This window comes from Asterias amurensis, chromosome 9 (assembly GCF_032118995.1).
Source record: "Asterias amurensis chromosome 9, ASM3211899v1".
Classification (NCBI taxonomy): Eukaryota; Metazoa; Echinodermata; class Asteroidea; order Forcipulatida; family Asteriidae; genus Asterias; species Asterias amurensis.
The window spans coordinates 21513848-21526376 of record NC_092656.1 but is presented as its reverse complement, the minus strand read 5'-3'; the positions used below and the strand labels follow the sequence as shown (position 1 = coordinate 21526376).

Below are 12529 nucleotides of genomic sequence, written 5' to 3'. Positions count from 1 at the left end.
ATTTCGCTAGTCAACAAATTGCTTAGAATGCGTGAATATGTTTTCATGTATCCTGGATGGGGACCGGTACAAGGTAGCAGTGGTATTATACTGTCACTAAATGGACACCGGGGAAGAAGGAAGCTAAATGAAGAGGAGAAGATGGAGCGAGGAAGGAGGCTAAATGACGATTGAGTGAATCGAATAATTAATGGCAAAAAAAGAACAAGATGGATTGAGTATTACACAGTTCACTCAGACATTGTTAAAATAATTTTTTTAATAATTGAAATAAAATCAGCAATATTTACCCTGTCTGGGCATACGATGATGATTATTACAAAACAGTTGTTTTCAAAGGGATTAAAAGATGAATGATGTGGCCAAAATCTAATTAAATTGAATATTTTATTTTAAACAAGTAGCAAAATTGTTCTTTTAAGCGTCCTTTTGTTGTCATCTCCACAGATTAAGCACACATTAGCGCTAAATAAACTGATCATAAAACTGCATTTTTTTGTTCTTTCATTTAACGAGCAAATACAATGCCTAGGATTGGTTGCCATGGCTGTGGCCATTTAGTGTAAATGTCAGACGTCTTCCATGGGAATAAGAAAAGAAATGGCAAACGTCATTGTCTGCTTGAGTTGCCATTTTGTAGACTGGACAGTCAGATGGACCTGACTCTTTGGGGAGCCTTTTCCCATACCTATACATACTTTACATAATTGCAGTAAACCGGCTTAGGAATTTTGTTTCATCTCACAGACAATTCAACAAAGGCCTTTTTAAATGTCTGTGTGTGCAGTTATGTAAGAATTTTGCAGAAACAGGTCTGCAAAAAATGTATTGGTTGGTTTAAGTTGGTTGGTTTTCTTACTCATAGGTGAGATTATCGTTACATAATGATTGATGGAAGAACAGTTGCTGTCCTTTTCAATTTAATACTTTATTTGTTTATTAGTAATATTGAAAGTCATCTGAAAGTACACAAACTTGTGCTATGCAAGGGTGATTGTGTCTTTTTAATTAAACTTTTTCACAGATTTGTGGTTATGCATAATGCAGGAATACACAAAGTACTGCAAAGGTGTCCAGTGCCTTTATGGTTGTTATGAGCAACCTAACTCCAGCCACATCTACAATTCTCATACAGAGAGCATATAGGGGTGGATTCAAAGCTTAAGTTATAGCGCGACGGAACAATGCATTACAAGGTTTTTTTTACCCAAGAGGTTGTACTGTCATGACACTGCAGTAAGTCCTCGGGTTTTGCGTTTTACGCCATGTTAAGCTTCAGATCTTGAGATGCTTTGAAAAAGAAAATTACTTTACTTATTCGTGTATCAGTCAAAGGTCTGATACATAAGTGGTTTTTGGAGTGAGCAAAGTTTGTTGAAAACCCAAGAGATTTTTTAAGAACTGGAATTTTCATTGAAAAAAAATATTTTTAAAGAAAGATCTGAACAACTCTGGAGAACTTTTGTTATGTGTTCTACTGCCTCATTTGTTTGTAGTCATCACTAATCACACCATGTACCTTTACACTGTACTTGTGTAAAGTAAGTAATTCCAATACCTCGCTGGATTTTAAAGATGCTTTAGGTAATTGGGTTCATATTGGATTTGAAGCTGAGATCCCTTGTAGGGTTCTCAAGATATTCCTTGTGGGGTCTCAAAGTTCATGTCTGAAGATACTCATCAGTCTTTTGCTCATTTATGCCGGTGTCTTAGGAAAATCTGGCAACCAGGGATTCTGTCCCCCATATGGGAAATTAACATGGGCTGGAGGAGGACGATTCAAAAGAGGGCGCTATCAGAAGAAGTTTGTACACAGTTTGCCATATGGGGGAACAGAATCTTCGGGGGGACAGAATCTCCTGCTTCATCGGCTTAAGAAAGCTTAATCAGCACAGCCAGGGATGCTAGCCACACTAATCTGTTGCTACTAATGCCAGCTTGTTGCCGATAGGGCAGGGGTATTTTGTTTGGCTTAATCGTTGGCGCAGGTGCGTGCCTAGGATGATGTGCACTGAAGGGAGGTTGGGGGGGGGGGGGGTTGGGGGGATGAGCCTGTGTAAACCCTCCTGGGTGAGGAAAGAGGGAGGTGCTTAGTTTCCATGTTGTTTTAACTACTTATGTGATGGGTTTATTAGGTTTAAAGCAGCGAAGCAGTTTAGTAATCCCAAAATGCTGTAAACCATGTATAGGGCCTAGGAATACTCATGATTTAAAAAGAAATCCAGTCAGATTTGTTTTCTTTAAAACTTTTGTTGTAAAAACAACTAATTATAAGTGGATGCACTAATCTTCATGACTAATGGGTAGGGTGACGGGCTATCAATTATACCATTTTTAATGTGGTTATAAAAAACAAAAAATAATAGTCCTAGGAGTTATCAAAAACTTAGCGCTAGTCCGAGTTACGAGTCCTAGGAGTTATCAAAACTTTAACGCTAGTCCGAATTAGGGTGAGTAACTCATCCAAACTCGAGATAAGACTAGTCTTAACTCTTTGTGAAATCGATGGCAGTGCCTCTAAATCAGATGGTGAGTTTGACACAACCTACATAATATTCAAAAAGATTTTTATGTATATATGTGTATTGAATGATTCCCAGAGGTGCTGATGGGGAGGGGTAGCCATAAATGCATTTGGCTTTCTATGGGCTGACCAAAGATTAAGGGCCAGGCGAAGAAATACTGTTGAGCTTGCCTGATTAAGACATCGTCCGTTCCCGGAAGCCTACAACCCCAAGTGACTTTTAAGACACACAGAATTATCTTATCATCAATACGCAGTCCTTGGTGTCACTCACAATGAGCAGGCCGGCTACGTCATTGCTCAGGATGGATGTTCTTGTGAAAGAGATATCAGTGTGCGGTAGTGTGAACGTGTGTACAACAAACGGACTGCTCTGATTTATAATTGTCATCAAATAATAATTATTCGGTTGCTACTTATGTAGAGAAACTTGGTGTAGTTTTTTGTTGTGATGTGTGGATAGGAAACTGCATATCAACCTCTGGGGTTTTATGGTTTTGTTTTGTACGTAAGGGGAAAAAAATTGAATGGGGGATGACTGTCGTGATGAAGGACACGATGTTTTTCACAAAATGCACTCATAGAATTCACCTTGGGACAAGGTTTTCTATAGCACAGCCATGCAGAAAAGTAATCAAAATTCCATACTGTTATGAAAAATTTCTGATTTCCTCACTGAGGAGGGGGAAGTATGGATTCTGGTTACCTCTAGATTTACATTATTATTTTCTCTTGGGTAACATTATGCCCAATTTAATGTAATAAATGACCCAAATTCTCCTGATGCCTGAGGTCATCACCCATGATAAATCCTGAGCCACAATTTGCTTAGCAGAAATGAGCATAATTCTTTTAAGCAGAACTTTTTCAGCAGCTATTTGAAATTGGACACAGGGCTATAGCACAATAAATAAAAAAACACAGCAAAATTATGCCTACCAGAAAAAATAACTGGCAATTGCACTTACAATAATAATATTTAAAATTTATATACATACAGCATCTGTGACTGGTAGCCTGCTTATTTGTGCTTAGCAGAATTTGTTTGCAGCCAGATTCACTTTCTGCTAAGTTTGCATTTGAAGGCAACGTGTTCCTTTAAGTGGTGGTGATTTGTAGATGTAGATACGATCAATCATCTAATGGAATCACCAGTGTAATGATAACCCTAATATTGACACACACCAGGTATATTACGACCCTTGATCTTATCCAACGTCTCAATCATTCACATCTTATTGATCAGCCAAAGTCCAATCTTTTTGTCCAGTTTGTCGGGGGAATAAGAAAAAGAAAATGTACACGATGAGGAAATGAGGCGATTAATTACCTCTACCCACATGCATAACCCTGTGGCAACTGAAAAACAATATCATTAAAAAAACAATGATATTTCGATATGATTTGGTGTTGCATCATTTGGTTAATTTTCATTAGATATTAAATATTATTATTAATAATTCCTCTACCTTAACTTAACAGAGCTTTGGAATGTAGGAGCTGTGAGGAAGTGCCAGTTGAAATAACAAATGAACTTATGATATTATATCACCTGATTGTATATGTTGCAGCATTTTAGGCAAAATGTTAGACATAGATGTTTAAAGATTTTCACAAACAAAAACCATAGGAACTGCCCTACACAAATATTCTTAGCTGAAAGACTTCCTCTAAAAATAATGGTTATTAGTTGAGGCATGGAAGATGTGTTTAAAATATTGCTGTTGTTTGTTACAGTTCCTTTGTAGAAAACAAATCAAAGAAAGGTTTCAAAGTTTGTGTCCCAGAAAAAATTGTTATCTATCTGGCTGTTCAAGGTTTGTTTGTGTAATTTTCTCCTCGATTTTTTGTTCTTGTAAGTCTCAAATGGTTACATTTGTTTTTATTTTATTTTCCTCATCTTTAAAGCCATTGGAAACTATTGGTAATTGTCAAAGACCAGTCCTCTCACTTAGTGTATCTCAACATGTGCATAAAATAACAAACCTGTGAAAATTTGAGTGCGATCGGTCGTCGGAGTTGCGAGATAACTATGAAAGAAAAAACACCCTTGTCACACGAAGTTGTTTGCTTTCAGATGCTTGATTTCAAGACCTCAAGTTCTAAACTTGAGGTCTCGAAGTCAAATTCGAGGAAAATTACTTCTTTCTCGAAAACTATGTTACCAGAGGGAGCCGTTTCTCACAATGTTTTATACCATCAACCTCTCCCCATTACTTGTCACAAAGAAAGGTTTTATGCTGATTATTATTTTGAGTAATTACCAATAGTGTCCACTGCCTTTAATGAGGGTTAACTCTGATCAGCGCCCAGCACTGCATTCTATGGAGGACCTTAGTACAGTTTGCTCTCTTTAGGCTAATTAAACATGATCAATACATTGATGTTTATTTATACAGAATTGAGGGGAAAAAAAAGAATAACGTGATATGAAAGGTCATCCTGAATCATTGAAAACTGAAAGGAAAAACAAAATAAAGATAAAAACTGAAGAAAATAACAGCTGCACTCACTGTACTGTTCTACCTATTGATCCAAAGATATATCTTCCCCAAGGAAATGTTTTGTGTCATCTTCAAGGTATGGGGATGTCTTTAAGTGTAGTTGGAAGAGACCAACATCTTGTTGCAATTGTTGAGTCTTTGTAACAGGTGAATTGAGAAAGAAGGATCTGACAAAGTGATTCTCCTCTCAGAGCCCTCAAAACAGATCTTTAAAGGCACTGGACACATTTGTTAATTGTCAAAGACCAGCATTCTCACTTGGTTGTTATATCCAACAAATATGCACACAGTACAAAATCTGTGAAAATTTGGACTCAATTGGTCATCAAAGTTGCAACTGAATAATGAATAATTTCTCCTTATGTGTACACACTTAACCTCTACTGTATAATGTTTTGAACCAATAAGCTTTAAAATTTCATTAAACCATCAAACTTAAATCTAAATTAAGAACGAGTGATCATGGGTACCGGTACATAGGTGTAAACGAGAGCTTGTACTTTTCCATACCCAACATGTTCTAGAGTATTGAATACAAAATTGCCAAAACACTGAAGCTGCCAAGCTCCTTTACCTTTAACAGACCACATCAACCAGTGTGAACATCACTGGCTTAGAACTATAGCGACAACAACATTGAAGTGGATTTTTGTCCCCAGTAGAGTCAAGCCTTGAGTGGTTTGATGTATAAGGTAGCATGTATTGACGCTCTGTGGATTGTCTTAAGTACCTAAGCATCTTAAGTTCTTAAATGGCAATTTGCTGCAGAGCAATTGAAGATTTGACATAATGTAATTGAAGAGTTGTAACAAAGTAGATTCTTGCTGAGGTGTTTTTTGCTGCTTACAACTTAAAGCTGTGTTGCTCAGTCTTAATTTTGCCAAATGTTCACACCCAAAGGTTTTTCTCTATATAACATTCCAGAAGATGGGTGTGTTTAAATAGTGCAATATGAAGCCCTTTTCAAAAGAATTTGAACAACCAAATTGAACCTTTAAAGGGAAGGTACACTATTGGTAATTGTCAAAGACCAGTCTTCTTACTAGGTGTGTCCCAACACAAGCCTGTGAAAATTTGAGCTCAATTGTTCATCGAAGTTGCGAGAAAATGATGAGAGAAAAACACCCTTGTTGGACGGATTTGTGTGCTTTCAGATAGGAATAAAAGACTTCTAGATAGAAGTCTTTTATTATTTTAGTGATAAATTACCTCTTTCTCAAAAACTATGTTGTTTTTTTAGAGGGAGCCGTTTCTCACAATGTTTTATACTATCAATAGCTCTCCAATGCTCGTTACCAAGTCAGTTTTCAAGTTAATATTTGTTTTGAGTAATTACCAAACGTGTACCTTCCCTTTAACTTGGTTTTTGTTCACCCTAAAACACCTATGTATGTATTAAGCACCGTACACTCTGTACTTTCTCAAGTTCTGTGAAAATAATCCTAAGGCAAATCACTTTGGTTGGAATTGAACCCACAACCTTTGCATTGCTAGAGCAGATGAACTTATATGAAACATAGAGCAAGGAGCCTGCTCTATGGATGAACCTACTTACAAATAACTGTAGTAGGTAAGGGTTGCTAAGAACTAGAATGGTTCTAATAACCCTGTAAGCTTAATAACTTGCCATATATTATATTATCTGCTTTTCTCCTACCAGCGCGTTCAAACTCCTTATTCAGGTTTCAAGCAATTGCAAATTCTCCCTGGTGGTTTTTAATTAAAGGCGTCTTCAAAAGTTGCCTTAGGTGCATGTAATATTGATTATCACGGCTTCATCTGATTGCTTCTTGGAAACTTTAATATTTATAGAGCGTCCATCCAAACAAACACAGAATCAAGACCCAGGTGTTACTTCATGGTTAATTTCAAATGTTCCGAGTCGGTTTGGGAATGGAGAATGGTGCACAGTGTATGCTTGCTGCTGGGATTGATACACGAGTCGGTTGTGTGCCGTCAACAATAGTCTACAACATGTGATCATTTAAAGGGGGTACATTTGCTGATTGCATTGGTCTGATCAAAGATTGAAAGACCATGGCACGACTTTCAAAAAGCACTTGGATTCATCTTCAGATGAGTTGTCAATGTTGTACCTGAAGTAGAACTCTATACACCTTTATCACAGTGTGGCCATCTTGATTTTACTCCATTCCAACTCATTGTAACCAATATGAGGCTAGACGAAATAATAGTCTGCTGCCATGCGCAATGAATGTTAGCATTCATCACTGTTATTGGAAACGGGGGAAACCAAGATGGTGACAGCGTTATAATTATAATAGGTCTATTTGTCCATATTATCATTGGGGTTTGTATCGTGACATCACACATTTTTTTTACAGCCCACATCAACTTAAAAATGTATACTAATGAGTCAGTGTTACTAGCAATGTTCAACATAAGATTGTGAAAGCTGTTTTCAAATAACAGTTACACTAGAACATATAGTTTATAATAATATAAGGTAACATCCCATTTAAAGTTCATGTTTTTATCTAATATCAGATTTAATAGATGTTAAATTTGCGATGGGGATAAAGAATAATATTCATTTTGGTTTATCCCATATATACTGATGTATGTTACCACTGTATACTTTCCCGAGTTCTAGCTAATATGTCACTGCTCTAGAAGTGCAAAGGTCGAGAGGTTCGAATTCCACCCGAGTATTGTGCCTGTGATTTTGTTTCACCCAACTTTGGAAAGTGCTGAGAATACAGTGCTAACATACATCATTGTATATAGGTAAAACCAAAATGAACACTAATTTCAGTTTTTTTACCAAAAGTTTCTTTCCTGTTTAACAGTAAGTCTATCATTTTCTATCATCAGCTTTTGGATTTGTTTTTTCAGTTGACTAGAACGAGGTTTAAGTCTTTGTCTCCAGATTAACGTGCGGGAGCTCTACCAACTGAGCTTTCTAGCCATAATACTGACGGTCTCCCTCTTGAATATAAACTGTATCATGAAATTACTTGGGCAGTGAGGCTAACGTCCTGAAGTCAGTTGCTCCGTGTGTCATTACCGCATGGCCTTGCTGTAGGTATTGGTTTCGTTGAATCTCTGTGATGTCACTGTATTGTGTCGGTATAGCATCTCTCACTCGAAAGCAAGAGGTGTTTCTGGCAACAGTCCCCTATGCATTGTGTGAGTCATCTGCTTGGTATATCAACACTGCTATATTGAGCGTGTCCAGCTGTAATGCGTGCTAGCAGTATAACAGTGTGAGGAAACGAGAGATTGCATGAGGAGCAAGCTGGTTGTGTCTCCGGGCTGGAGTATCACTTGAACGGAGATGACATGCAGAGTTATATTGCTTCGATAAAGGGCTTTGCTTTCATTTCAAAGTAGCAGTAAGTACAAATCTGTGAGTGTTGTTTTTTTGTGTTTGGTATAGATTTGATCCCAAATTGATGGAATTACCTTTAGAAATATAATTGTTTTGCTTTATCATAACATTGGTTGTCGGATAGATACATCTGAATGCCAAGTTGAAGACAAAAATCATGAAAAGGCTGTATCATATGAAAAGTTGAAAAAAAGTACACAGGTTTAGGGGGAAAGTGAACAGTTTTATGGTTTTGCCACTGTCAGCAATATATTGAGTAGTTGATCAAATGCATTACATCGTCACAGAATCTAAACCTATTCAATGTATGAGAATAACTAAGTTAGATGAAGATGCATCAATATGGGTTTTTATCTGACAAAAGCAGCCACCATGCAACGTCTTTTGCTTATGACGTGTGTCGTTTTCTCTCAGTTTATCGAGGGTGTTAATGCGCTTACAATGTGTTTTTCCCTGAGTGAGTCATTGTGTCTGTGTGAATCTCTGCGAGGAACACTTCACACTTGTGGCCGGTGCTTGTGATACGATGAGGATGGTTTTACATAAAAGTGGTTGTCTATGTGTACAGAATTTCGTCAGCGTTTTCACGAAGTAGCACTCTACGTGCTTAAGGATTTTTTTACACATTTTTATTTTTTTACATTTCTGTTGATAATGCACGAAGACCTACAATTCCATAATGTTTCGAAGCTCAGACAGCTTTACTTTTTTAATTAAGCAAATTAGTGTTTTCAATTTTGGCATAAACGTGGCATTTTTTGTTTTCACAAAGTAGCACCCGAACATCTGTTTACCGTTGTATGCATGGCACGCACTCGAGTCAAAGTGTTGTAAAAACGTTTTCACGAAGTAACACGCAAGTTGTGTGAGCACGCGCGCGCTGACCTAGTTTCATAAAGTAACACAAAATGCTGTGTTGTAGCATAGGCGAGTGCTACTTCGCGAAAACGCAGTAAGACATAGTTCGCACTTTTTTGGTTTCATGAAGTAGCACGGATCTTCTGTTGTGTCTAGTTTCATAATTTATTATGCAAATGAGTCAAAATTAGATTAATTGTTAAGTTCAAGTCATCAAGTATCTACATTGAGAAATTTAAATGGAAATACTTTAAAGTTTTGAAGGGAGGCGGGTTTCTAAAAAGTGTTCAACTTCAGAGGCCGTTTTCTTTGATTGTTGTTTTTTGCTGGTATAGCAGTGAGTGCTACTTCGTGAAACCGCTGACGATTTATAGAGTATGTTACTTTTGAAAACTACTCTCATAACTGGTGTAGTATGAGCATCAAGAGAATTTAAAGGAACATTACAGAATTGGTAAGAATCACTAAGATCACAGATTTACAACAAACTTTAATACACGGTTTCGAAGATGACATGCACAACATTTAATCGTTTTTTCTTTATTTCTCCTGACTCTGATGGTTAAATGATCTCAAACTTCTACAGGTCATTGCTTACACTGTTTTGTTAGCAAAAAAACAATTCTGTAACGAGATATTTTAATTACATGAATGCTTCATCGGAGAGGTTTTCAATTTTCTGTGTTGATTGAAAGATAGTTTTGCAATATGCTTGCGTATCCCACATCACAGCCTTGACCTTTTGCCAGCTCAGTTTTATTGATGAAATTGAGAATATAAAATGACTTTCAGAGAAACGCAGATTTGCGTGCATTGTTATGCTCAAGGGTTTGAAGGCTGTATGGGTGCTTCATTGTATAGATCGAAGATGTAACCTTATTTACAAAAACATCGCTTATCCATTCCAGGGCATTTTCTGGCAGACAAGGTATTACACTGGTCATACATGTATTTATGACATAAGCGTTACATCTTCAGGGCTCGATTTTGGGAGCAAGACTGCAGTCAGCTAAGTAACTCAACATTTAATCTGGACCATAATTTATTATACAAGACCAGATTCAAATTGAACAAGCATTTAGAGAACACATTTAAAGGAACACGTTGCCTTGGATCGGTCGAGTTGGTCTTTGAAAAGCGTTTGTAACCGTTTTTTATAAAATGCATATGGGTAGAAAGATGTTGTAAAAGTAGAATACAATGATCCACACAAACATGCCTCGAAATTGCATGGTTTTCCTTTTACCTCGTCGACTAATACGTCGGCCATTTATGGGGGTCAAAATTTTGACTCCCATAAATGGCCGACCATGATAGTTCGCACAGTAGAAGGAAAACCATGCAATTTGGAGGCAAACTTGTGTGGATCATTGTATTCTACTTTTAAAACATCTTTCCAACCATATGCATTTTATCAAAAACGGTTACAAACGCTTTTGTTTTGACCAACTCGTCCGATCCAAGGCAACGTGTTCCTTTAATCTCACAGGACTCGGGGAAAGTACTGTGGATACAGTGCTAACACACATCGGTGTATGGGTAAAAACCAAAATTAATATTCTTTATCCCCGATGCAAATTTAACATCTATTACACTTAATCTCCGTTGCCATGCTACTTTGATTCTCAACAGAACTGAAAGACATTATCAGATTAGTTGCCGCCATTTTTCACAAAGATACTACACAATGAGGTCATACTGTCGATAGTTAATTGCAAAGTTCAAGACCCCTGGGCTTGTCTGGTCAAGATTTTACTGGCCCAACACTTACTGGCGTCGGGCCTGACGCGGTCCAGTGTTTATTTCGAGCCTGGATGTTATAACCATAACTGCCATAAAAAATCAAGCTATATGAAATTAGTGTATTATTAATGATAAATATGCGTGCAATTGCACAATCACAGATACCAACTCTCCCTGAATCTGCACAAAGTTTCCTGAAAATAAACCAATCTTTCCATGATCTGATGAACATTATAAAAATCTCCCTGATTATGGAAAAAATTGTAGATTTTTTCTCACAAAATTCAGGTCCCGGTAATCTATCTGGTGGGACAACCCAACCTTTTCAACTAGAACCCACATAGGAATATTTAATATTTGATAACCATTATCTAAGGACTGCATTGCATTTGAGGCCCTTTTTTAAGCTTCTATGATATTAAATTTAATTATGTTTTTTTAAAACCTCATTCAATCTATTTTTGAAGCTGGTCATTATGTTTTTTCCAGATGATAAGTTATATGAAATGATAGGATTTTCCCAGACAAAGAACATATTTTTTAATTTGCTGATGGATCTAGAATCCATTATTGCCTATTTATTCATGCATGATTGGCCCGGGAATAAGTCTTGTCCACATGCATCTAGTGTATAATTTAAAATGACCAACAACACAATTTCATTCCTTGCATTAGAAAATAAATGAATAACAAAATTAATCTTTTTCATTTAAATAAAGGTAAGGGTCTAGATTGGTACAAATTAATGACCATAACAAATTACTTTTTAGTAAGAGCCTCTGCAGCTGTTGATAGGATAAATTGAGAAAGGATTCCCTTTGAAGTAAGTTATTGTTTGGATATTTTTTTACCCCCAAATTTGCGAATGCTATGACCAAATGCAGTTGTTACTCGCTGTCATCTCACTATCACTAGAAGAAATTTGATGTTGTTGTGAAAATATCGTTCTTAGAATAGAGCTCTGTGCTGTTTGCTAAGCAGGTATACACTGTATTTCAGCTGAAAGTTTCTCCGGTAATTTTTATTGTACATTTCTTTATAACTTTGCCTTCAAATCAGTCGACAAAAAACTCCTTTTAAGTCATCATTAAAAACAATTGACATTTGAAACTGTGAGAGTCCTAAGTTGGCAATGCTTCAAAAAAGTTACTGTTCATACGTAGTACAGGTCTATAATTGGTTTTGAGGCTTTGGCTTATTTACATGTTTCATTTCAAAACAGGGTTGTTAATTTGGTACTGTTTTCCTAATGATCTTGGGTCGTCAGTTGGAGATGCTTGAAATATGTTAGTGTACATGTAGTGCAGATCTCTAGTAATTGGTTCAATGTAGCCTTAAGCTGTTTTGCACAGCCCATAGCGGAAGGGTGCTTAACTTTTTTGTTAAAGATTCATGTGGGTGTAAGTTGGCCATGCTTGAACCAATCATGTTGTAAATCTCGAGTCTCAATTACTTGGTTCTGTATAGGCTTTGGCTGATTTAACCATTTCTTAACGAAATGGTGCTTAACTTCTTTTAAAGATTCACGTGGGTGTAAGTTGGCTATGC

At 36.8% G+C, this 12529-nt stretch overlaps 1 protein-coding gene across 3 annotated transcripts in view; it reads left to right on the top strand.

Annotated features, from left to right (window-relative positions):
• The window catches only part of LOC139941466 (uncharacterized), a 50998-nt gene that overhangs the window by 14505 nt on the left and 23964 nt on the right, over positions 1 to 12529 (top strand). The window contains exon 1 of one of the 3 annotated variants that reach the window (XM_071937983.1): positions 8156 to 8384. The exons of the other annotated variants lie outside the window; for them this stretch is intronic. The gene's annotated coding sequence lies outside the window, so the exon portion shown is untranslated. Of the gene's footprint in view, positions 1 to 8155; positions 8385 to 12529 lie in introns of those variants that run through there. 3 annotated transcript variants of the gene reach the window in all.